The sequence below is a fragment of the Charadrius vociferus genome, unplaced genomic scaffold (assembly GCF_000708025.1).
Source record: "Charadrius vociferus isolate BGI_N301 unplaced genomic scaffold, ASM70802v2 scaffold209, whole genome shotgun sequence".
Lineage (NCBI taxonomy): Eukaryota > Metazoa > Chordata > Aves > Charadriiformes > Charadriidae > Charadrius > Charadrius vociferus.
Window position 1 is genome coordinate 464,941 of NW_009660387.1, and position 25,346 is coordinate 490,286.

General features: G+C 38.3%; 1 protein-coding gene across 2 annotated transcripts in view; it reads right to left on the minus strand.

The window, feature by feature from the left end:
- CASK (calcium/calmodulin-dependent serine protein kinase (MAGUK family)) overlaps positions 1–25,126 on the minus strand; it is a 162,489-nt gene extending 137,363 nt beyond the window's left edge. For both annotated transcript variants that reach the window (XM_009893282.1, XM_009893281.1), the window contains exon 1: positions 25,018–25,126. The gene's annotated coding sequence lies outside the window, so the exon portion shown is untranslated. The remainder of the gene's footprint in view (positions 1–25,017) is intronic.
- Positions 25,127–25,346: the final 220 nt, after the last annotated feature.

The following is a 25,346-nucleotide window of genomic DNA, read 5'->3' on the forward strand; positions in this document are numbered from 1 at the left end:
TGATGGGTTCAGCTTCGGTCTGCTGGAGCCGTCTGGAACTGGCTGTGTCCAGCACAGGGCAGCCCCAAGCCTCTTCCCACGGAAACCACGCCTGCAGCCTCCCATCACCAAAAACTTGCCATTTACGTTTAAAAAAGGTCTGCTCTGTTTTCTAGTAGCCAAGACTGCACTAGACACCGTGCTTCAAGGCGCTCCAGAGGAGCTGACTACCTCCAAGCTGAGCACACCACTATACACCTCTGCCTCAAGAGAGCATGTAACAAGCACATGACATCTTGCACGACAGTTAACTCTAGTTTAACCAGTCATACTGTACCTGAGGTCACACGTCCAAAGCCAGATGAACTTTCAGGGCAACACTAGCTTAAAAAGTTTCCCTCTCCCCTTTCTGTTTGTTCATTCTTGCTCCTCTGTGAAAATTTATTTTAGGCTTTATTAGTCTAATAATATAGCAAGGAAGTCATAAAAGCTCTCAGCACAGCCAACATACTGCAACAGGAATGAGCAGCTGGAGGCTGAAACATCCTATACTGACATTGGCAGCGAAACTCCTATACTACAGAACCACAGTGATATTTCTACCCCAAAGACGTTTGGGTTTTTTTTCTTCCACAAGAGAGTATTCCCCTTTCTCTTAATTAAAACCGCACTGCCTGCCTTCCTGGGATATGGGACTGACTCCTCATCACACAGATACATCTGACCAGTTAATGACTCCTTGCCTCAACAAGCAGTAAAAGCTTTCCTGCCTCCCCTCCCACACACTTTGGGGTGGCTAAAACTCCGCAGTAGCCAAGCTGATTTAACTGCTGGCTGTTTCTCCCTTCTTCCCACACACATTCTTGCCCTCTGTTCCACTGTGCAGCAGCCTGGAGCTTGTCACACCACACACCAAGCCATTTCAGTGTTAACTCAGTAAAAAAACAAATTCATTCCCCCCCACTTGCTCGGCATCCCGCAGTCCTAGTGTGTGAAATGGCTCAGTGAGCAATCTCAAGTATAGAAGCTGGCTTAAAAGAAAGTAAAGGAATATGGAAGAAGAAAGCAAATAAGAAAGACTATGAACGCCAGCACTCAGAGCTGCTTAGGATGTTGCAAAACACAAATACAAATACATACCTTTCCCTGCAAAGTGTCTACATCATCACCAAATCTTTTATTGTATAACCAATCTGCACCTTAACAAACATGCTTAAAACATATACTAAACTCCGCTACACAAATGCATATGGCTTGTGAATGGCCCTTGATAAAAAAAACTATGGTAATCAGCAATCACAGCGATCAAGTGAGATAATCCATCTCCCATCAGTATCTTTTGTTTTAATGCTACTGTAGCATTTGGAAACAAAACAATGACAAGAAGAAAGAAAACCAAACTGCAGTTACAGCTAATACTCAACAACCAGAATCCATTCCCGAGCACCACATGCAGAAATCTATGGAAGTCTCCATTTCGTGGACCTTATAAACACTTCCTAAATCCTGAATAACTTCAGTTTTCTACTCTATTCTTTCTCAGTGTTTGGACAAAAATATAAGCATGTTCATGGCTTTTTAGCTGGAGCTGTGTGTCTTGGGAGACTTAAAAGGCAATTTTCCTTCCTCAGTCCGTCAGCTATGAAGAGCATGAAAGTGCGTGTGAAAAAAAATTTTCCTTTCCTTTTCTCTCACAACTTCTGATACACCCACCAGACTTGTCCAGAATCACATACCTGATTGACATGGTAAGTTGGTTTGCACAGTTGTGCCCATGAAAGCAAACCCTCCCTCCTTTTACTTGTTTTCTCTTTTTTATTGGCATACAAATAAGCAATGCTTCATAAATAAGATGATTTATTTTGAGTAATGAATCAACTTGAACTATTAAAAATGTTTAAGAATGTCTGAAAGAACTGCTGCCTATTGCAGATAATTAAAACCAAATAATTTTTTATAAAGCACCCACCACGATGAAAAAAAAAATAAAAATCTAATCTTTCTCCAGCAGGAGCAAAGATTGGATAAGCCCATCCCTATTCTCTAAGATTTTCTACATTCTATGTCCTCTCAGTTTATATTTAACAGCAGGTTCAGTAAGGTAGAGAAACAGAGGAAGAAGAGGGGAAACACAGAAAGTGAAACAAACACTTCCCAAATTATTTTTTTTTTAGATGCACAATCTGTATTTCAAGACACTGTTAGTAGTTCTCCCTGCTGCAGAGTAGCAGTTTCAAAAGTGTTTCACAAACTCCAGTAGGGACATGATAATTAGAAGTAGTGTTATAAAATCCATAAATTAATTTTAAAAGGAATAAGGAGGGTTCCCTCTGTCACAAGTTTGGACTTCCAAACAGAAATGGAGTTGCTGCTGAAGACATTTTGGAACCTCTGCTGTAAAATCTGAAACACTTTCCTTTTCTCCTAATGTTGCTCTGTTTTCAATAATTAATGAAAGGAAATTGAAAATAGTCATTGACTCTCAAGTCATGATCAATCAAATTATGAAAGTGGGTTCACTACTGATAACCATATTATATTAAATCCCATGTTCCCACCTGTTATGCAGCACTGTATAATAGTCTGAAAGCCAACATCTTCTCAATTACCATAAACCACATGTTGTTACACTACAAACCACACTTTTAAACACTTTGTGATAAAATGAATTCTTTAACAGAGGGAAGCAGAAGTGTATGTGCAGCACTCATCTGTTAGAATATGCTGTGAAACTTCTTAAAAAAAATAAAACAAAAAAAAGAAAAACAATTAGACACAAGGTGTGGATTTGGTAAAAGAATGCTACAAGCTGGCTGGAGCACTGAACTGGCAAAATGCTCAGCTGTAATGTCACAATGGTCATCTGTATTGAAATGACTGCAAGATTATAATTTCATAAAGTTACACAATTGTTTTTTCTTGTATGGAAAACTGATAAACACTTAAAACTAGCCCCATTAAAAGCAGCAACTGTTTCCGTTCTGACAAATTATTCTCCCCTCTCATCCTGCACCATCTCTCCCCTTCATGCTAGTACAACTGCTTGTGCAACTGCACAATAAACAGAATCAAGGAATCGATTCGACTGCAAACAACCATTTTTCCCCTCCCCTTAGAGCTATTTTTCAACCTGACTAGTTCTGGCTAGTTCTGCGTATCTGCACAAACACTTATGAGCACAATACAGTACAGCAATAGAAACAAATGGCCAGATTAGAGCATCATTGCTCGTCTCAACAGCACCACTAGCTTAAAATGTTTGACTATGTCAAATCACAACTGTCTGTAGCATTGCTGTCCTCCTCCCAAAGACTAAAGAAGTCAGAAAACTAAGAACACTAGATTCCACAGTATTAGCAGGAAATGCTAACTTGCAGTAGCTTTGTATTTTCGTATACATAACAGAAACTCAAATTAAAACTGAAAAATGAACTTACAAGTCAGGTCCTATTTGTTCTTCCTCTCTAATGTTCTATGTTTACGCAATTCCAAGTCAACATGTGTACCTACAGATTTCTCACTAGATGGCAACACAGCTCCTCCTTTGATTTGGTATGTAGTCAGCAACTCAACACAAAAGGTGGCCGCATTTATTTAGCCGCAGAGAGCTTTACGTTTGACCAATTTTATACCATTGATCTGATTAACGATTATTACAGTTCAGACCAAAGAACAACAACAACAAAAAGTATGCCACCCTAAAATAATTAAGGTACACCGAGGGCTAGGCACCCTTTTATCCAGATTCTGTGGAAGACCATTCTCTCCCCTCTGCCTAACGAGCCATTCAGAGCTGATGGCTACACCAGTAATCTACTACACTGCACACATAGATAATCGTATTACACAAACAGAACACATTTAAACACAGTTTGCTGCTGTGAGCCAGAAGTTCTTTGTTGAATCCACAAAACTGTAACAGAGTAGTGTGTTTATTGCTTTGAAGTCGGCAAAAAGCTTTAGAAAGCCTGAACTTGCAAGTAGTTAAGTTTATAACACCAAAATTTCTCTTCGTTAAAGGTTAATCACACTGGGTGGGTTTTTTTGTTGTTTGTTTGCTTGTTTGTTTAGGGGGATTTTTTTTTGCTGCAGGGGGTGTGTGTGCATATATGAGTGTTTTTCTGTTTTCTCTCCAGCCTTTGGCAAGGGCAATAGAAGTAATGTATCTCTCAGAACGCGCTAAGAGCATCATTAACAATGTTAAATGGAGACTGGCAAAAAATTTTTTTACACCAAACTTTGGCATCTCTAATATTTTGGCCAAAATTCACTTAGGCAGATCAGATTAACTAAAGGTTAGACTTCGCAGTCCTTTAAACGAGGCTTCTAGTACTCATATACTAAAATGCAATGACATTAACATCAAGTGCCCTTGAAGAGAATGGAACATTATCAAGAAAAGAATGTTATTTGATCCTGAAAAATTAAAAGTTATTTCTCTAACTGATCATTATAATATTTGCAGTTTTCTTTTTGTTTGAAATGCCTTTTCTCCTGTGGCCTTGCCTTTTCCTGAACATAATGACAGGGAAATTTACTTTCTGATATTAATGAAGAATCTCAATTTTACAGTAAATAGTCTGGAATTTGAAAGACACAAAGGAAATCTATTCTTAACAGATTCAGCTAGTCTAGACAAACTGTCCCTAACTCCTATTCTAGGAAGGGTTAAATAATCCATTACACTGCTCCTATTGAACACTAACAGGCAGAAACAGAGTGCCCAAAGGCACTCAGAAGAGCAAACCGACTGCCTAAGATACAGGCAAAATTTACTTGTTTGTTTGCTTTGATCAGCATCTAAAATACCAATCTGATGAAATTAATTCTACAACGTCACATAGCTCAGTGAGTGACAATGTTTTAGGTGTGGTAACTGTGTCATGCAGCACAGGTTACTTTACAGTTTTTCCTCAGGTAAAATAGTGCAAGCTGCATTACATGCTGCTGTACTGAGACAACCTGAGTACCGAAAGCTCCCTCCACAGCACCCTGAACTCTAGGACAAACAGCATCTACAGTGCACTGTGGAGAAGCACCCTGAGTAATAACTACCTGGCAACTTTTAAGGATGTAAACAATTCTGTCTAACTAGGAAATCCTGCAGCAGAGTGATGTTTGAATGCTGGAGAACAATTACCTTAGCAAGATTTGTTTCCTGGTTCAGTGACAGAACACCAGGAACCAGAAAAATCTTTCCAAGCAGTAGTAACTGAGGATAAGAAAAAAGTCAGTTTTAGTTCAGGCCCAGTTTTGTTCAACATATTCATCAATGATCTGGATGAAGGGATAGAGTGTACCATCAGCAAGTTTGCTGATGACACAAAACTGGGAGGAGTGGCTGACACGCCAGAAGGCTGTGCTGCCTTACAGCGTGACCTCGCCAGGCTGGAGAGTTGGGCAGAAAGAAACCTTATGAAGTTCAACAAGGGTAAGTGTAGGGTACTGCACCTGGGGAGGAATAACCCCATGCACCAGTACAGGTTGGGGGCTGACCTCCTGGAGAGCAGCTCTGTGGAGAGGGACCTGGGAGTCCTGGTGGACAACAGGATGACCATGAGCCAGCAATGTGCCCTGGCGGCCAAGAAGGCGAATGGCATCCTGGGGTGCATCAAGAAGAGTGTGGCCAGCAGGTCGAGGGAGGTCATCCTCCCCCTCTACTCTGCCCTGGTGAGACCGCATCTGGAGTACTGTGTCCAGTTCTGGGCTCCCCAGTTCAAGAAAGACAGGGAACTGCTGGAGAGGGTCCAGCAAAGGGCAACAAAGATGATTAGGGGACTGGAGCACCTTTCTTATGAGGAAAGGCTGAGGGACTTGGGTCTCTTTAGTCTAGAGAAAAGAAGATTGAGGGGGGATCTTATTAATACATACAAATACTTAATGGGAGGATGCCAGGGGGATGGGAGCAGTCTTTTTTCAGTGGCGCCCAGTGATAGGACGAGGGGTAATGGGCATAAACTTGAATATAGGAAGTTCCATCTTAACATGAGAAGGAACTTCTTTACTTTGAGGGTAGTGGAGCACTGGAACAGGCTGCCCAGAGAGGTGGTGGAGTCTCCCACTCTGGAGACATTCAAAACCCGCCTGGACGCTGTCCTGTGTAACGTGCTGTAGGTGACCCTGCTCTGGCAGGAGGGTTGGACTAGATGATCTCCAGAGGTCCCTTCCAACCCTAACAATTCTGTGAATTCTGTGAATTCTGTGAATTTGCTCCACTTCTGCACGTGCTTCTCCTTGCAATTACTATCAAAAGTCATAATATTTTTTTTTTTTTTGGTCAACTGACACATTATAAAGCAAGTTTTGTACAACAGGTTTGTATGTCTTAGTTCAATAATAAAAAAAACACTACAGAATTTATTCTTTACCAGCACTTTCAACCAACAAAGTTTTAACTAGTGTTGTTGTTACTTCCACATATTCATAAAATACTTTTAAATACTGTCTATTAAGGTTGTAGTGCTTTAAAGAGCGCATTTTCCCTTTTCTGCTTGTGCAGTTGCAATACTCTTCCAAACCTCTGAAACCAGTGCCCTCAAAAATACACCCCCCTCTCATTCCACAAAAATCAAATGTTAGTGATGAAACCAGTGCAACTGAGCTCAAACTTGTTTCTAGCAACATTCAAGTTACGGCTCTATAAGTAAGGTTTTAACTTGCCTAATTTGCCTTGGATTGTACAACAGCCTGAAAATACTGCATAACTTTACAAATAATCACTTTTCTCTGTAAAACAGCGAAAACCGACAGAGGTCACATATCCCCCCACAAAGAACCTGTCCAATGGCAATGTTGCCTATGAACTGATTTGAATCCTATTGCAATTAAAGGTAATATGAGAAATATTTTCTTTCATAATATTCACACTTTTCTCATGATATTTAAAGGACAATTCATCTTCGCCAATACAGAGTTTACTTGGTTAATCTCACCCAAGCATTAAGAAAACAGTATTTCATTTCCCTTCTTTATTATCTGGTGATGAGCAAGGAACAAAAAATACCTAAAATTCATACTTAGCAAAAATTCAGTTGGAAACAGTCTGGTCATCTAATCCAATCTGTGAACTTGGAAATTGTATCAGAGATCAGGAGATACAGACTTGGAAACAGTACCTCTGCATGGCTTTTTAACTAAGTTCTGAGAGACTTTCCCACTGCCTCTGAAATTCCAGGTAATGCCAATGGAGAACCACATAGTAATATACAACAATTTTCTTCACTGTCACAGTGTATTTAGAGGGACTGACATGGATCTATAAAGCCTTGCAGTAACCAGCTGGGGATAATGGATTGCTCCTCCTGCTTGACAGAGTAAAGATTATTTAAGTACTTACACACATAGTACTTGCATGTAAAACACTTTCAGAACTGAATGAACCTTCTTCAGGTGTTAAAAGGCTTGACTCAGATTTGTTCCAACAACTAACCTGTACTATCTCACTCCTGCAGGTTTAGCATGAGATCCATTTTCTTTCTTTGGTGTCTAAATGTGAAATGATGATCAATTAAGAGTAAGAACAGAACCTTATAAATTCTGCCCATTTTTCTTGCTCGAAAGTGCAAGAGCAACAATAAGCTTGTACATATATTAAATGGTCAAAGCGTACGTCCACTATTATATTTTACAGAAGTAGAATAACTGATAATAATCCATATAAAGCTCTGTTTTGCAGAGAGGATAAAAGCACTGGAAGAAAAAGTTAACAGGGTTCTTTTGTTAAAAGAAAGAACCTAATTTCCTTTCCTCACAAGTTAAAAAAGAAGATTAAATATCTCTCTACATTAAAATCCCACTAGGATAAAGAATTTCATTGACGTGATGGGGTACATGGAAATGTAAAACATAATCCTCACGTAGGTCAGCTGAATTAAGAGAGCCATGACCCATTCTGCAGATTCTTTAGACCACCTTTCCAGTCTGTACAACAAAACCAAAAACATGTCTTAACATGACAACCTATGACTCTCAGGCTGAATGCAGCATTGTCTAGATCCTGAAAACAATCTGAAACAGTTAGTTGCACAAGATGTACTCCCCACCCCTTCCATGAAGGAGGAAGCAAATACTAGTTCTGAGCCTGACTTCCCTTCCCTCACAAACCTCTCCAGTGAGATGACCTGTTCTGTGTGTCTCACGCTGCACAACCACCTTCTCATTTTCCAGAGTACTGCAGCAGGCAGAGGAAGACAAGGAACTGAGGCAGGGAGAGGTGTACCTGCCACTATAGGAAGGGGATGAGTTACGCACCTGTGACTTTGACATAGAAAGTCAAATTTGCAAATCCATGAGCTGTTTATGCACGCTGTATATGCATCTGCAACAATATTAGGAGCCAGCTGAGGTCTAGCAGAATTTATTAGCTTAAATGCAGTATATGCAAAACAGCTATGCTGCTTCAGGGCATAATGGTACAGTATAGTCTCACCCAGTCAATACCTGAATTAATAAACCATGACTGTCTTGGACTAGCTCCATGTAAGGTCACTTGGAAGTCACAGTGACCCCAATTCTTGAGGATTTATTAGCCCAGCTAAACACAAGCTGTGGATACGCTAATAAACGCTCCCAGAAATGGAGTGTCAAGAAAATGGGGCTGATACTCTCCGAACAGTCAGTTCTAGACTGGTACTAAGCTCGAGCTCACAAATCTCAACAGATACAAGCAGTGTACATGTTTTGCACATCCACACGCTTTCTAACACATCCCACTGTACCTGTATTACTGTGCCTTTTTCTTATTAGCTACAGTACCTCAGTCTCCATTTACCATAGAGCAGTAAGATTTGGCTGCTTAAATCATCCTGTTGCATAAATCTTCATCCATCAGCAACTAATTCGGGAAATAAAATGGCCTCAGACCACAGAGAAATTCATACGGTTTATATAGATATCCTACGTTTTACACATGCTACAGTCAGTTTGGAAAGCCTACTTGTAACTTCTAGGTAAGCAGGATTTTAGAACAGAATAAACTGCATCATAACATTCTTAAGCTGAAAAAAAATTAATTAAAGCTCTCAACACAATTTTTAAACCTTTGATCCTTTAGCATTGAACCTGAGCTTAAAGCTTTGAACTTTTCAGCAGTCTTGAGATGTGCTTTATTAAATGAAATAATCTTTTATCTTTTGTTTTCCAAATGCCACAGAAAATCATGAAGATGGAATCCATTTAAACCTTGTGTTACCACAAGCAATATTATTCAAGTGATGCTTGTGCCGACTGAAGAACAATCATAGACACAAAAGTGCCATATGTTTCCAGCAATGAATACTGGAATCAAAGAATGGTGAAAGCAGACAACCATGTATAACCCATTTTTAAAAGTTTTCGGAAAAATACATGCAGCAAAAGTCTAAGAAGCTATATGCCAAATTAAACTGTGAAGACAGTTACAATGGCCCATGGGTTTTAATGAAAATATTTATTGAACTTTAACTTACTGTATGTAAGTATAAATGTACATAATGCACAACTGTAACAACCATTTCTCCTACAGACTATTTTCTGGTTTGCTGTCTTTTAACAGCAAATTTATCTTTGTTTCCAAAATACTGATAAAATTCACATGATAAAAATTACGTAAAACCAGTTGCTTGCTAATAGCAATGAAATCTCATTCATCATCTCTAATTTGGAAATGGATTTTAATATACAAATCTATTATTTACACATAATGCAATTAGTAAGCACAAAAAAATTTAAGAACATTTAGTAAAACTTCAATTTTCTAAGTTTTAAAGTTCAAAATTTTTCTTCTGCTTCTTGTGTATACATATCCCTCATTACTATAGCACACTTTCAGTATAATCACCTAATACCTTAAGTCACAAGACCTTCAGCAAGAACGTACCGGAGCTGGACTTTGACTACTTTTGGAGTTGTTAAAATCTGTTGAAGAATGGACTTGGACATTGAAATAAAGTATCAGCATACTATCAGGTGGAAGTGAAAAAAATTTTGCTTCCTATAATCTTTCAAGATCTAAGGAGCCATGGAGTTGCAGCAACAGGATCCAACAAGGACCTGGCCAGACAGCAGGCTTAAGAAAGAAAGGCCTAGAACAGAGCTTGCTTGTTTTTACAAGCTCTTTGTTGAAGTCCTGATACATGAAACACGCCATCCTTTTCAGAAACAGTTCAGATAGATAGCACAAACTCCACTGCTGTAACAACAAAAGCAAACTACCCGACCTCAGAACACTCTTCTAGGTTAGCCCTTGTGCAAAAGCCTACAAACCAAATTAAAAAGACAATTTACATCTCAATAATGGAGGAATAACATTATTCTACACAAACTAAACTGTTCCTTTTCCTGTTTTAGCATGTTGTTACAATGGCACCACATCAAAATGCAACATGTAAATCGCCCAATGCCCAGGAGCAAGTCCAAAGAGCAAACACGGAAAGCATGCCCATCTAGATGATGCTAGTAGATGTGGAAGGAAAACTGCCCAGCTTTAACCCACAGAATCACAGAATCACAGAATGGTCAGGGTTGGAAGGGACCTCTGGAGATCATCTAGTCCAACCCCCCTGCCAGAGCAGGGTCACCTACAGCACGTTGCACAGGACAGCGTTGTTCCCTCTGCAACTATGTGCTATCAGAATGCATGACCTACAATTACAACAAAAGAAACATGGCAAAGACACTTCTTTTTGCTCTCTTTTGAGCCTAATCAGATGCTGAAGAAATTTCAGGGCAGTCAGAGGGTGGAGAGGAGAGGGCAGAAGTGAATGTACATGTAGCTTTCACTGCTAAAGGAACTTGTTAATAGTTTAAAAAAAATGAGTCTTCATGAAATTAGGTGGGGTTTTTTGTTGGTTTTTTTTTGTTGTTGTTGGTTGGTTGGTTTTGGTTGTGTGGTGGTTTGTTTTTTGTTTTGGGTTGTTGTTTTGTTTTGGTGGGGGTTTTTGTTTGTTTTTTTTCTTTCTTTTTTTTTTTTTTTTAAATCAGATTTGAGAGACTCCAGGGGCTCATAATCACCATTTCTTGGAAGTGGAATCCCCTCGAACTGCAGGTCCACCTCTGCCAAGAATGGACACTTAAGCACAGCATATCCCTTGCTTAAAATGTGAATAGAGCTCCAACTGGCTGTTCAGCAAATATTAAGGCTGGAGATATTACTGAACAAAGCAACCAACATATTTCTGCCTTAGAGTGTATTTTTACAATTGAAAGTGGTCCACCTTGTTAGTGTTGCAGTAGACCTTTACTGAGTTTATTATCCGTCTCCAGTCAGTGTGTGGGAATGGATATTCCTATATTCACAACAGTGAAAAGAGCATTGGGCCTGCCTTAAGACTCTGGTCCTGTATTCAAAAGATTCTTCTGCAGGTCTGTCATGTAAAACATAACTTCACTTTTGTGGTCTCAAAAAAATGTACTTCTGCGGCCAAAGCTAACATCCTGTTTTAGGTGGAATTCCTCTTTGGAAGAATACTTGAGGAAACACCACATCTTTAAAAAACACCAGAAGAATGAACTGTAGGGAAGTTTGTCCTCCCCAAACTCCTTCAAAGAAGTGAGAGCTACCAAGATCACTGTTTATGCAAAAGAGTAACACATATCACATTGCAGAAAAACTTGAGTGTTGCCCTGTTGTAGTCCTTAAAACTGCTAAACTCTGTTGGGAATTGGGTCCTTCTTCAATAGGTCCAACTTCTCCTATATGCAAATGTCTAAGTGAACACCAATTAACTTCCTACTAACACATGAAAAGAATTGCTGCCAGACAGACTCCATCCAACTATGAAAGAAACAAGATTCTTTTAGCTCTCACAGCCCCAGACAACTGCAGTAGAAAGTTCAGTCTGTAGGAATACTAAGCCAGAATCTAGTCCACTTGGCAAGGTAAGGAACTCTATCTTCCCCATAAGAAAGATCCTCATTAATAGAAGGAAGGGCAAAACAAAACTATACACAAGTGCCACCCAGCATCTACAAAACATAAGTGTGGCAAATGTGGGGTTATGCACAAGTTAAAAATTCCATACTAGCTGATACAAAAGGAGGACAGAATCTTCTAAGACAGAGGAAGCAAATCCTGGAATCGACATCATCTCAGCAAAGCCGGTGCCCTCAAGTGTAGCAGTTCCTGCTCTTTACAAATAATCTCAGAACTAGACCAATTGCATTAATTTCTTTTCTGGGCCACTGGATCATGAATACAGCCAACAAATCGAGGAAACAAAGCATATACAAGAACTGAAGGTCCATGCTTGTTACTAGGAAGAGTAATCACAATTTCAGAAAAACAAAGGGTAGCAGAATTCTCTTCATCTGACACGGCATTCTTCAGAGGAGCTACTTCTCTTGCGCAAGTCCAGCAATCCAGTTGCAAGAGGCAAAGGTAATAGGTGAAGAACAGCGCTGAGAGCAAGGGGAAATGAATTGACAGCAATGTCACATTCAGGATATAAACCTTCCTTCCTATTAGGAAACAAACTGTCACTGCAGCATGACCAGCTCTGAAGTCCTACAACATAACATTTCTAAATACTAACCCAGAAGATACCCTATTTTGTAAAGCAACTATCTCTCCCCATCAGTTTTTATATCCCTGGAGAAACCAACTGGCATGACAAGGAAGACCTAAAAAGTTTTCAAAATGTAAATTATTTTTGTTAAAAAACAGACTAAATATGAAAAGATTTTGGTTTTCCCTCTCAAAAGATCATTGCATACCTTGGCACGTGTACCTCAGCACCTGCAACTCAGATTATCGTGCCCTCCCTCAAGCAGTGAATACCTTCAACAGTTAGCAAGTACGGGCCATAATTCCTCATAATGGTTGATAGATGGAAGTTACTAAATACAACAGAACCAAGGTAGAAGTTTCTCTTATGTTGTAACAATGTACCTCAGTCCTCAGACCAGCACCTGCAACTCAGATTACCGTGCCCTCCCTCAAGCAGTGAATACCTGTGTACCTCAGCACCTGCAACTCAGATTATCGTGCCCTCCCTCAAGCAGTGAATACCTTCAACAGTTAGCAAGTACGGGCCATAATTCCTCATAATGGTTGATAGATGGAAGTTACTAAATACAACAGAACCAAGGTAGAAGTTTCTCTTATGTTGTAACATGCAAAGGGATAAGCAAGGGACAAAGCAGTACGCTGCACTGAACTCCAGCTGCATTTCACCTGTAATCAATTTACCCCAACATTACATGACAACAGTGAACGACCAAGTCTTCAAATAGGACAGTGAAAAAGCAAGACTGGAAAAGACCAAAAAGAGAAAAAGAAGTGCAAATTCATACAAATTCATAAAAGAGTGGTATGCATCTGTGTATTAGGCACAACTGGTGAGGTGTTGGTAGCAGATGGCTGCGGGGATGCCCTCAGTGTGAAGAGATGAGGGGCTGCCCTGTGCTGGACACAGCCGGCTCCGCAATGGACCCACTGCGAGACACAGCTGGGCCCTATCAGCCACATGTGTGGTGCTTCTGAACCATAGGTCTTCACAGTGCCTCTGTAAAAACATGTTTAAGAGAGGGCAGTAAGCAGCAAAAAAAAAAACCAAAAGGCACAATGAATGGAACAACAAGGCCAGAGTGGGAGGAGTGAGGAGCCAAAAGAAAAAAGGAGCAGGCTGAAGCAGGAGGAGAGAGCAGGGGCTGGAGCAGAGAGCAGCATCCCAAGCAGGGCTGAGATGTACAGCTCCAGAGAGGCTGCTACCGCCGCAGGAACCAGCATGAGCTGACCCCATCTCTTGCCGCCTCTCTGAATGGACTGAGGGCTACTTGTGGCAAGTCTTCAAATAGGACAGTGAAAAAGCAAGACTGGAAAAGACCAAAAAGAGAAAAAGAAGTGCAAATTCATACAAATTCATAAAAGAGTGGTATGCATCTGTGTATTAGGCACAACTGGTGAGGTGTTGGTAGCAGATGGCTGCGGGGATGCCCTCAGTGTGAAGAGATGAGGGGCTGCCCTGTGCTGGACACAGCCGGCTCCGCAATGGACCCACTGCGAGACACAGCTGGGCCCTATCAGCCACATGTGTGGTGCTTCTGAACCAAAGGTCTTCACAGTGCCTCTGTAAAAACATGTTTAAGAGAGGGCAGTAAGCAGCAAAAAAAACCCCAAAAGGCACAATGAATGGAACAACAAGGCCAGAGTGGGAGGAGTGAGGAGCCAAAAGAAAAAAGGAGCAGGCTGAAGCAGGAGGAGAGAGCAGGGGCTGGAGCAGAGAACAGCATCCCAAGCAGGGCTGAGATGTACAGCTCCAGAGAGGCTGCTACCGCCGCAGGAACCAGCATGAGCTGACCCCATCTCTTGCCGCCTCTCTGAATGGACTGAGGGCTACTTGTGGCCAGGGCAAGGGAGAGGGAAGGGATGTTTTGCCTAAGCTTGTAGGTACTTGTTTTAATACCAGAATGGGTAATTAGAAGTTTGTTAACTGACAATGAATTAAACTGATGAAATTTCCCCCAAATCAGTAAATTCTTCTTTTGCCTGTGTGACTTGGGAGGGAGCGGATGATGACACAAAAAAATCTAAACTGAATGAGTGCCTTCAGTGAACCAGGCAGTGCCCTTAAGAAGAGTTAGCTACAGACAGCTCCACACACAAACAAAACAGGACGCGATCATAAATAGAAAACTGTGGGGAAAAGGCCTGGTAATCCAGACAGTTTCTGGAAGGGAACACATATCTTCAAATCCTTAATTGATATTCAGCTGCTGACCAGTCCTACCAGGTGGACAGTAGCACAGATAAGAATAGCAGCTTTGATAAGATTTGAGGCTTTTTCCTCTCACCCCCTTGTTAATGTTACCTTGTGCACGCACCTTCTCCAGCTAGCCTGCTTGCTTGTTATTTAAGGCAAAAAGATAAAACAAACAATGCCTACAAGCTGTTTAGGAAGGAACTGAGGTAGCAACCACAGCTATTTACAAGAAATGCTCCTACAGTTCTTACTGCAACCCCAGCTCGCCTTCAATATGTTAAACAGAGTCACTGGTAGCCCTTACAAGTGGTGAACCTCTCTTCTAATTTCTAAGCATCCCACACTGGCTTATTATCTCAGATTCTAGACTAACACACAACATACAGAAATATTTTCCTCTAAAGACAGTATCAAAATTCCCAGTTGAATAAATTAAAACTATGTTCACTTACGCTTTCTCATTAACAAGGTAATTCTTCTTTAACCCTAACAGGTTTCTAACGAAGGTGTAGCTAAAAAAGGAAGCAAGCCAACTGACAAGAAAGTAGAGACTAGGAGACTTAGGTGTAAGTCCTCTGTTCACTTTTTTCCCCAACTGGAGTTAAAATAAATCAGTCCAAAGGTAAAAAAAGTACCAAAGTCAATGCAAATGAAGCTGCATAGTAAGGAAGCTGTGTTGAAGGAACAGGTTCCCCCCCCAGTTCAGCAGCCAGGAGCTTTTAAATCAGCTCAGCCAGTTTTATTGACAGGGAAGGGGAGGAGATGCAAAACAGTGAGACTCACCCACACACTGCACAGATGGTAAGTGGCATCTAATAATCCTAGATGTTAGCATCCTACATTTCCAGGGCATACTAGTTTCTTTAGTGTTTTTTCTCTCAAATGGACAAGCTTCTGAGAGACAGAGACAGCAGGTGCCCTATCACTCTCCAGCACAAGAAAAATAGAGGTTCTTGGAAATCTACATCAGAAGACATGAAAAGCTTCTTTCCAAACATGTCAAGCCCACCTGTCCAGCCCTGAGCTGGAAACACAGGCTCCAGTTTGGCACCGCTTTTCAAAGAAAACAATGAGGACAAAAGAAAATATAGTGATGATAACCTTTACAGACCCGAAAACACTGATGTGTAACACATACGTTTTGTAATAAACGTTTATGTGGTGGCAACTTGGATTCAAATACTTACTTGATTTGGCAAAGGAAAAAAATCTACCGTACACAGGCAAAGTAGTATTTCATAAGCCATTTTCACTATTTATGATGCTATAAACTAAGGCAATATTTTCACCAGGACCTGCAATTGTTAATTGTAAGTATACCACAGGCAATGTTAAAAATGACAGATACTAAGAAATCTACAATAAATTAACTTTATTCAGTTATTGTTCTGGGAACCCAGAGAAAATCAAGAAGCTTGGGTTTCGTATCACTGACTCTGCCAGTAACTTGCTGTGGAACCTGGAATATATCTTTAAAGTAATTTCTCAGTTCTGTAAAGTATTAAAAATAAATCCTCATTTAAGTGCCTTAACAAATGCTAAGACATGCTGAAAGAATAAAAGACAACTTTTTAGCGGCAGACTCATTTGAAATCGGGCTTTTTCTTCTACACCAGTTTCAAAAAAGAAAGAAATTTGACCACTGAATATTTTAGGCAAAATAAATACATCCCCTCCCCCAACCAAGAAATACGCCGTAAGTCTTACTCATATAAGAAGTGATCTAAAAAACAATCTCCAAGAAAAATCTCTGTCACAGATTTTAAGTAAACCAACTATAATCACAGTATTTTTATTTACATTGCCACTTTATTTACTGTCACTGTGAATATTTGTTGGTTGGATTCATATTAGGAAATCAAGTACACTTAATACATTCAGTGTGAGTAGGCTATCCAGGTGTCTGCAGTAGGTGTCTTCATTAAAATAAATGCCTTGTAGCAGGAAAATGCCATGCCAGTAAGCCCTGTTTCAGAGCACACAGACTGCAGTAATATGCAGAGCTGTTAAAAACAGGTCCTCTCCTAAATCCTTTGGCACCCCAAAATTTCTAGGCTATAACTGTAAGAAAATGCAAATATCTTGCAGTGCTTAGTTAGATATGATATAATATAATATTATCATCCTTCTTTCTTCTAGGTAGTTAAGTGATCGAAGTGTTTTAAACCCATACATCTTCCATTCCATTACTCTGCAGTGGGGAGAATGACAGTTGTCTCACTCAAAATCTTAAAGTTACTGGTTATACATGTAATAGTTTTAAAACACAGAATTAGGAAGAAATTCGATACAGTATTAAAGATAAAACTGAATTCACATAACATGTTCATTCAAGTTTTTAAGTGGATTTTTATTTTAACTATATAGACAATCACTTATTGTTTGTACCTAACTTTTCATTAAAATAATTAATATACTGGAAGACAACTGACACAATAATATTTGACATGGTAGAATAGCAGATAAAATGTAGAAAGTCTTTAAGAAACAAAATTAAGTTCACAGGTCTCCTCAGGACCTCCAGGTCCTTGATTTATTTAAATCAAAATGCTTCTCTTCATTGAGAAACTAAAATCTCCAGTATTCTACTCTATAGGTTAACCAAGATCTTTTCTTTACTGTTTTACAAGCTAGCTTCCAAACAACAAATACTCTCATCTGCCTTCATATCAGGTAGACTTAATTGTTTCTTTTAACATTTTCTTTCTTTTTCCTCCAAAGATTTCCTTTACTCAAAAAGATTAAAAGATTTTTTTTTTTTTTTTTTCCTATTGAAGCAACTCTTACCCTGGAAAATACAGCCATTGTTTGGCAGTGTTTGCAATTGGACAAAACTCACTGACTCGCACTCAAGAAAGGCAGATACCTTTGCATCTGTACAAGTTAACATGTGCTAATATAACCTACAGTGTGTAATTCTCACAAGCATCTGACATACTGACAACTTACTGAACTCCGTACATTTTGAACTTTCTTCTCCTCAACTTACTTCCATTCTCCCATGTAATGACATACTATGGAGATCTCACAAGTGCTATATACTTCATGTATTAGTCATAAATATTTCCTGATGCAGATGTTACAAAAGTTTCCATGAAGATCAGTTTCTACAACCACAGTATGGATTGTGATAGTTTGTCACTGGTCTTTAGCTTTACCATTTTTTCCTTTCTTAATTTTTCAGTTTGAAGACCAGTTAGGTGATAGGCGTTTTGATTTTAGTAAACTGTTCTTACAATCACCAGTGCATATGCAGCAAATTGACATACAAAGGTAAGAACTTCTATGTACAAAGACTGATACGACTTACAGCAACTGGTATCAACCATTGGGTAGCTGTTTTGTATTTTCTTAAGCAACTGATCATGAAGCAGCCAAGATCAAAAAACATTTTGATTTGATTAAAGGTAAGGATCCTTGTTTATCTCCTGTATTTATACTGAATTACGAGCAGGTACTTTTAGTTTTGAACTATGAAATACAGTATCTGATCTAGAAGGTTTTTACTCTGTACATATATACATGGATATTATTACGAATATACAGACATATATGTATTACTTATTAAAAATATACCCCTATTTTAAAAGCTATCGCTCTTTCTCCCATCCTGTTATTTAGGGGGTCCATCAAGGTTTGCTAACACATCTTTACTTTTGCAAATTTCCATTGCCTATAGCTCAAACCCATGCTCATCTATAATCCAGTAAAAATAACAGTACATGCAGAACAGCTCCAAGTAGAATGTTTGTAGCTTATTTGTGGGAATACCTGATATCATGATGTACCTATCTAACTTAGCAGAAAACTCAGGAGAGTACAAAAGAATAGGCATCTATGGATCAAAAACCATAACATCTCTCTTTCGGAAAAAGGAAGATTTTAAACAAGATTTTCACAGGAGGTAAACTATCCCAAGCAAAAAAAAAAAAAAAAAAAAAATCACACAAACTGAAGACTGACTTTTTGCCAATGTCTTACTACAGTGGCAGGATACAGACTTGTAATTCCAACAGGAAAAGCAGTTCTAGAAGAGTGATATTGCACGATGATCATTGTTTATCATATCACAGTGACATATATTTTTAGATTCACAAAACAACAAAACCCAGCATTTAAGAGTCAAAGAAGGTTCTCTTTAGATCAATGAATTAACAGAAATTGCAGCTCAGCTGCAATTAATCTTGAGTTTTGTTGATTGCACAAACCAGAACAGAACACATGCTCGCATCCAAACAGAAAATATTTGAAAATACAGCTGATACTTATTATCTTCCCTGTGTTTGTAACCAGCCTGAATTATGGCAAGCACAGTTAGAAGCCTATTTCTGGACTGTTGGCAAGAATCATGCTTCATTAGATGAGTACAGACTGTGTACAAAGACAGAAGTGTTTTGGAAAGCGTTTTCATTTTTCAGAACAGAAGTTGGACACACCTCATGCATTTTGTAAAGAGATTAAAGACAACAATGTTTAAGAATGAAGACTTGAGAGTGTTCTCATAATAAACCTTTTGAAAAGTGTATTTCCAGATTTCTTTGCATAAATTTAATTATGAAGAAACACACTTTTGTCATTTGGCTTATTGTACTGGTAAAAGTTCCAGGCATAGCTTACCACTTTAGGAACACCAAAGCAGGAATATCCTTGCTTCCCCCTCCAAACTAGATTTCCTTTTCAAACAAACTTGCTTTTCTCAAACTCTTTCTCAAACAGCTTGCCATCTTAAGCAAGAAGGCAGCTATAATTAAACTAGGGTTTTAGAAAAGAAAGACGTTGTTAGGTTATGTGGTAAAACCTCATCTGTACAGCCACAAAGGAGCATAGGGAGACAATAGTGTGTGGGGCTCAGCTGCTCCCAGGCCCATCACAGGAGAGCCATTCACCCATTAAAGAAGTTATGAAGCCACCTTTGTAGAATCGAAGAATAGTTGAGTTTGGAAGGGACCTCTGGAGGTCATCTGGTGCAACCTCCCTGCTCAAGCAGGGCCACTTAGAGCGCGTTGCACAGGACCATGTCCTGATGATTTTTGAGTATCTCCAATGTGGAAACTCCACAAGCTCTCTGGGCAACCTGTGCTAGGGCTCAATAACCCTGCTGTATAAATTCTGCTTAGCACTAATTGCATAATTATTTCATTATTATATGTGTTCTAAGAATTTCAAGATATGCAATTTTTAAATTAATACTCTAATATGCTATTCTTAGAATAAATAATTCTTAAAATGGCAGTCAAATACACTTCATATCATCGCATTTTGAAACCTATAAAGGGTACTGTTTACATTAATAAAACTGGGAGATGTGTTGACTAATCTTGCTGCTCAGATGCATGATACCACTCTCAAAAGCAGTTTCATGATAATGTTACGTGAAGACCTACCTAAACTGGCAATGCGCAATTAGTCCATAGTGGTTTCAGGCACTAAATATAATAGTCACTTTTAAAATGTTGGCACAACGGTTAGACCAACAACAGATAAACAAACTTATCAGAGTAATGTGTAGCCAAGTAGTAAAGATTTTAAAATATTAACAGTGGGGTGGGGCACAGAAGAAGAGATGTGCTCTTCCAAAGCCATTTTGTGTTCAGTACTGTAGTAAATCCAGTAAAAACAGATATATATTAAAGGCAAGGAACTGAAGTCATACAGCAAACAAAGCTGTCCTTGCTTTGGAGATTGCTTAGGAGGAATAAAGAACCAACTGCTTGCAACACATAAAAACTTAATGATTTTCTTACTATTTAAGCACTAGTTCATAAAAATTAGGTAAATATTCTTATGTGTTTTAAAGTGGGTGTAATAAATTCACATGCTATGCTTTCTCTTCTGAAAATGGAAAGGGAAAGCATTACGTCAACACTACTACAAGTATGCTTGCATCAAGTTTCAAGAAATTTTATGTTTTATGCAATAAAACAATACCATATAGTTGATCCTTATTACTCTTTGCTTATGGTCTGGATGAAAGGCCGTATTTACTTATAAAACTTCATATTTGCTTCCCTGGACCAATCAAATTTGTATGTGGGACTCCAAAAGTGGTAAAAACTATGATAATTTGACCAGTGACACTTAGTATCCCACTCCCAGAAGCCTGTATTTGGGCACACGCTAGAAACAGCACCAAAACTAGCCCTTAAAATATAACCCTGTATTTTACACTTTTAAAAAAAATTATATTAGGTGAAGTGTTGCCCAAGACTGAATTCTGTATTTCCAACCAAAAAACCACACGCACCATTTCTGCAGTGAACCAACTGACTTCCAGTAGCATGAAAGGCACACCACACACTTACAGAAATGACTTCTGGGGAAGAAAGCTTGGTTCCATCTCTTATTTCTTCAAATCCAGTCTACATATGGTATAGTATCATAAAATTTGATGACATACCAATTTGTAGTATTTTTTACTGAAAGGCTTGAGTTCAACACTGACACTGCATTTTTTGCTTAAAGCCTTGAAAAAACAGGGAGGGAGGAACAGAATCTTACACACAGATAATTTTCCAAAAAATAAGCTGTGATTCACTGCAGCCTTCCAATATCAAAAGGTTAAGACACTGCCATGCATCTTTACTCAAAGTTGAACAAAGCCTTTCAAATGAACTGCACTGACAAAATGATTTAAAAAATGCAAGTTTAAATAAAAAAAATTAAAAAAATCAACAAGAGTAAACTATTTAAGGAAATAAGCAGAACAAGAGTATGGTCTCAACTGTAAGAAACTCACTCATAACCTGAAAATATGTCAGGGAAAAGATCTGTGGGCCCTCTGTAGAAAAAAACCCAAACTGATGCCAACTTTCACACACACACCCCTCCCTCAATGAAATAATTTGGGAATTCTTCTACAACGGATCATTCATGTCAATACCAGTTTGGTTCAATTACTTTGCCCCTCTCAGCTCTAGTAGTTCAAGAACTACATTCAAAACTCTTCTTTCTTAGCTACAATTTTGCTCTTTGTCACAGCCAAAACATTTTGCAGAGACTGCCTTCATAGATCACTTCCAGCAGAACCAGTCGGGGTTCTATAAGAAACCTGAATCTTTCCTTATCAGCTCATCTATTCAGCTTCACCGTGGCTTGCATGCATACAAACCTGTACATATGCATACATCGGTCTAATAAATAAGGTCTAGCCTATTAGGAGGTTGTGGAAGTAATAGTAATCACTTTCTTTGCGAGGACATTTCTATGAAAATGAATTACAGACAACTGAATCTAATACACGATGAATTAAATCTTGAAAAACAACTTCAAAGAGACGTGCATTGTAAGCACAGGGCCCTGCCCTTTAAATTGCTTAAAAAAACCACTCAGGATGTTACAAGAGAGCAATCTGACACTAAGAAAAGGCACACAAATAACACATACTGACATAGCAGTAAGGAACTGATCACCATTCTCTTCCTTAGAAATAGCGTTCACACTTACAGATATTTGGTGTTAGAACAGCTAACTAAAAGCGAGATATGCAAGCCACACAGAGAAAAATAAAAGAAAAAGCAAATGCATGGGACGAGAAGAGAATAGCAGAAGAAATGGACAATAAAAGGTAACCATGGTGTGAGCTGTAACAAATTCAGAAATAAGAAACACACTTTTTACACTTTTCTATATCAAAAGTTCTTGAGTATAGCAAGTAAAAGCTGTATTGGAAAATAAGTTTGTTTAGACTGATATTTTTGTTAGACCTTAATGAGTAAACTAGCTTCTGAGAGCATCAAGTACTCTTCCATATGGATCCTCTAAGTTGAACTGTACAAAATAGTCTCTTTTACATCTAAAAATATTCAAACTGCATTTTCCTTATGTATATTTTTAATTTTTTTATATCTTTGTGATATGAAAGCATATTGAACTGTAGAAGAATCTATCATCATGTAAAGTAGCCAACATTAATCCAGTAGATCATGTGGAAACTTGAACACTGACAAGGTGTCAATATACTTTATTAATATGGTTGAATTACAACACTACAGAGATTGATGACAGACAGTATGCAAGACCATGAATACTAATGCTTAAATCCAATAGAATTTAGCCTAAATTACATTTGTTAGCTGTCAGGCATCATTATATAGAATTAATTTTTTTTCCCTATTATCAAACCACTGCAGAGATGCACACAGACATAAAAATCACTTGAGATGTCCGTGTATTGAGCAGCCTTACAAAAAGAATGCTATACTAGACAAAAGTTTGCCTTGCAAGCTAGTAGCTTCTCTATCAAACACCAAGAATGATCAAGATAGTACCAATGGATAAACACAGACTAGCCCCAGAGAAAGACTGGAGGCGGAAAGTTGTACAAAGATAAACTTCAAGACCAAAATGGTCTTGCAAAGAGCAAAACTTTGAGGTACAGAATGTTCCTAAGGATTAATCTTACTATTCCATTCCAGCTTACACTTAACACAATTTATAAACACAGCTTCCTCCCAGGTAAGTTATCTAATATTTATTTTACGCAACTACCACCATCATTCTATGATTCTATTATGGCTCCCCACTAATGTGTTTAAGAAATGCTGTATCAAAAATAAGCCAAACAAAAAAAAAAATCTTAGAAAAAAAAAACAACCTGAAACCCCAACCAATCAAACAAAAAACCCCAAAACAAAAACAATCCAAAAAACCCACAGAGGAAAAAAAAAATAAAGAGTACACAAGTTGGAAATAGCTTGTGAAAAACAGCCTCAGATTCTTATGTAGAATTAAGGACTTGCTCCCCATTCACTTATATGACTTATGTGTCTTAATATTATAAATGTAACACGTAGCAAGTCAAAACCTTAAAAAACGCCAAAACCAATACCAACAAAGAACAAAAAAACCCAATCCACACCAAAGCCACAAAACAAAACAAAAATCCACTAAACCTAGGAAGTGTGTATGGTCTGTTAACTCAATGACCTGCCAGCTTGAATTCTAAATATACCAATAAAACACAAGTGGAATAAAAAACCCCCGAAATTTCTTAGTACGCTCCCAAGCCTTTTCTTATAGACCCAGGTAGCAAATGCAAACTATCAACAGCTATCCCCCCCCTTTTTTTTTTTTTAAGTAAACCTATAATTCCTGTTGGCTTCTCTTTACCTCCTGATGAGTCCTTATTCCTTTGTTTACTATTTCTCCCTTTTAGCATTTTCTTCATGGCTGCACAAGGTTGAACTTTGCTGTCATGGAGTGAGGAAAGCAGTACTCCACTAAAGGTAGAAATGTCTCTTAGCATCAGTAGTTAAGGTGAGGATTAGAAAAAGACTGGAATACAGACAGAGCTTCTTTAAAAGATACCAAATCATTCTAGTAAAAATACACTAGCTCAAAATGTGATGGTTTAGGTATAACCTGCTAAAACCATAAAGTGACTATATACAAGCTGAATATGGGAAGTGTGGTTTATACTTTGTTGAAAACTTAGGAAAAAGAAACTAGCAACGGCATTACCAGATTTAAATGAAAATCTTTGGTGAAGTCTGAAGCAAGACCTGAGATTTACCTTGTCAATCGAACTACTCATTAAGGCTTAATACTGTTTGTTATAATTACCAAAAACATCATTGACCCTTTTTTGCTGCTGAAGGTGGGTTCATAAGGACTTAGATGGTACAACTGGAACCCCCAAAAAACATTACTGTACAAAAGAATATGATCTCCAGCAAAAATATACTGGACATAGAATATACAGTGATTGTCATTCAGTTACCATGCTTGTTTTCATATAGTGTAAAAAAAAAAAAGCACTCTATGCACACACAAGTTCATATTCAACTTAGAAAAGATGTATTGTTTTACCGTAAAACAGGAAATGTTAAGAGTTACAGACTTTTATTTACACTGTAGCAGTTCTGCAACGTGGTTTTAAAATCCTGACTATATGAAAAATGTATACAGTTCTTTATATAACTTTGCACACTTTAATCACAAATTTTCACCCGTTTTATAGCAAATTACTTGCTAAATCCAGACTAGTAAAAACAAAAGTGATGTGTTCATAGTTTAATTCCTTTGTATGCTTTTTTGATCCTGAATTATTTTTTTACTCTAAGAAATCCACTTTCTTAAAACAAAATTAAATATCCAAACAGAAATAGCAATGGCTTAGAGTTAGTATAGACCTACTATTCCTTTTAATATGTATTATCACAACTGAATAGCTGTAGGAACTACTAAAGATTAGAAATGTATGCGCTAATTTAAATCAAGTTAAATGGAGATATAAGACGTTGCTTTAAAGCCTCTAAAATAATATAAAACAGAAAGGATCTTACTAAGCAAGCAAACACAGAAAAGTCTGACAAATCAAAAACCCTGTCTGCTTAAAATTTTCTTAACTTTTTGTTCTTACCTTCTGTGCTTAATCCAGGACTTGAAGTGAATTTTGCTACATCGACAATCTTTACAGCAAACTGTTGCCCTGTTTCCCTGTTGATACATCGCCGCACAACACTGAATGGACCCCTGAAAGACACACACAGAAAATAGCAATAAATATCTCATTCTCTTTTATGTGTTGAGCTACAATTCCATTATTTCTAAACAAAGTTTAGAGTCCAACATTCAAGTGGAGTATTTACACAGAAGCTTATACCTCTCATCCTGGCTGCCCGTTAAATGCAAAATTAATAATTTTAACTACAGACTAAAGAACACCAAAAGAGTTTTGTATTTTCCTAT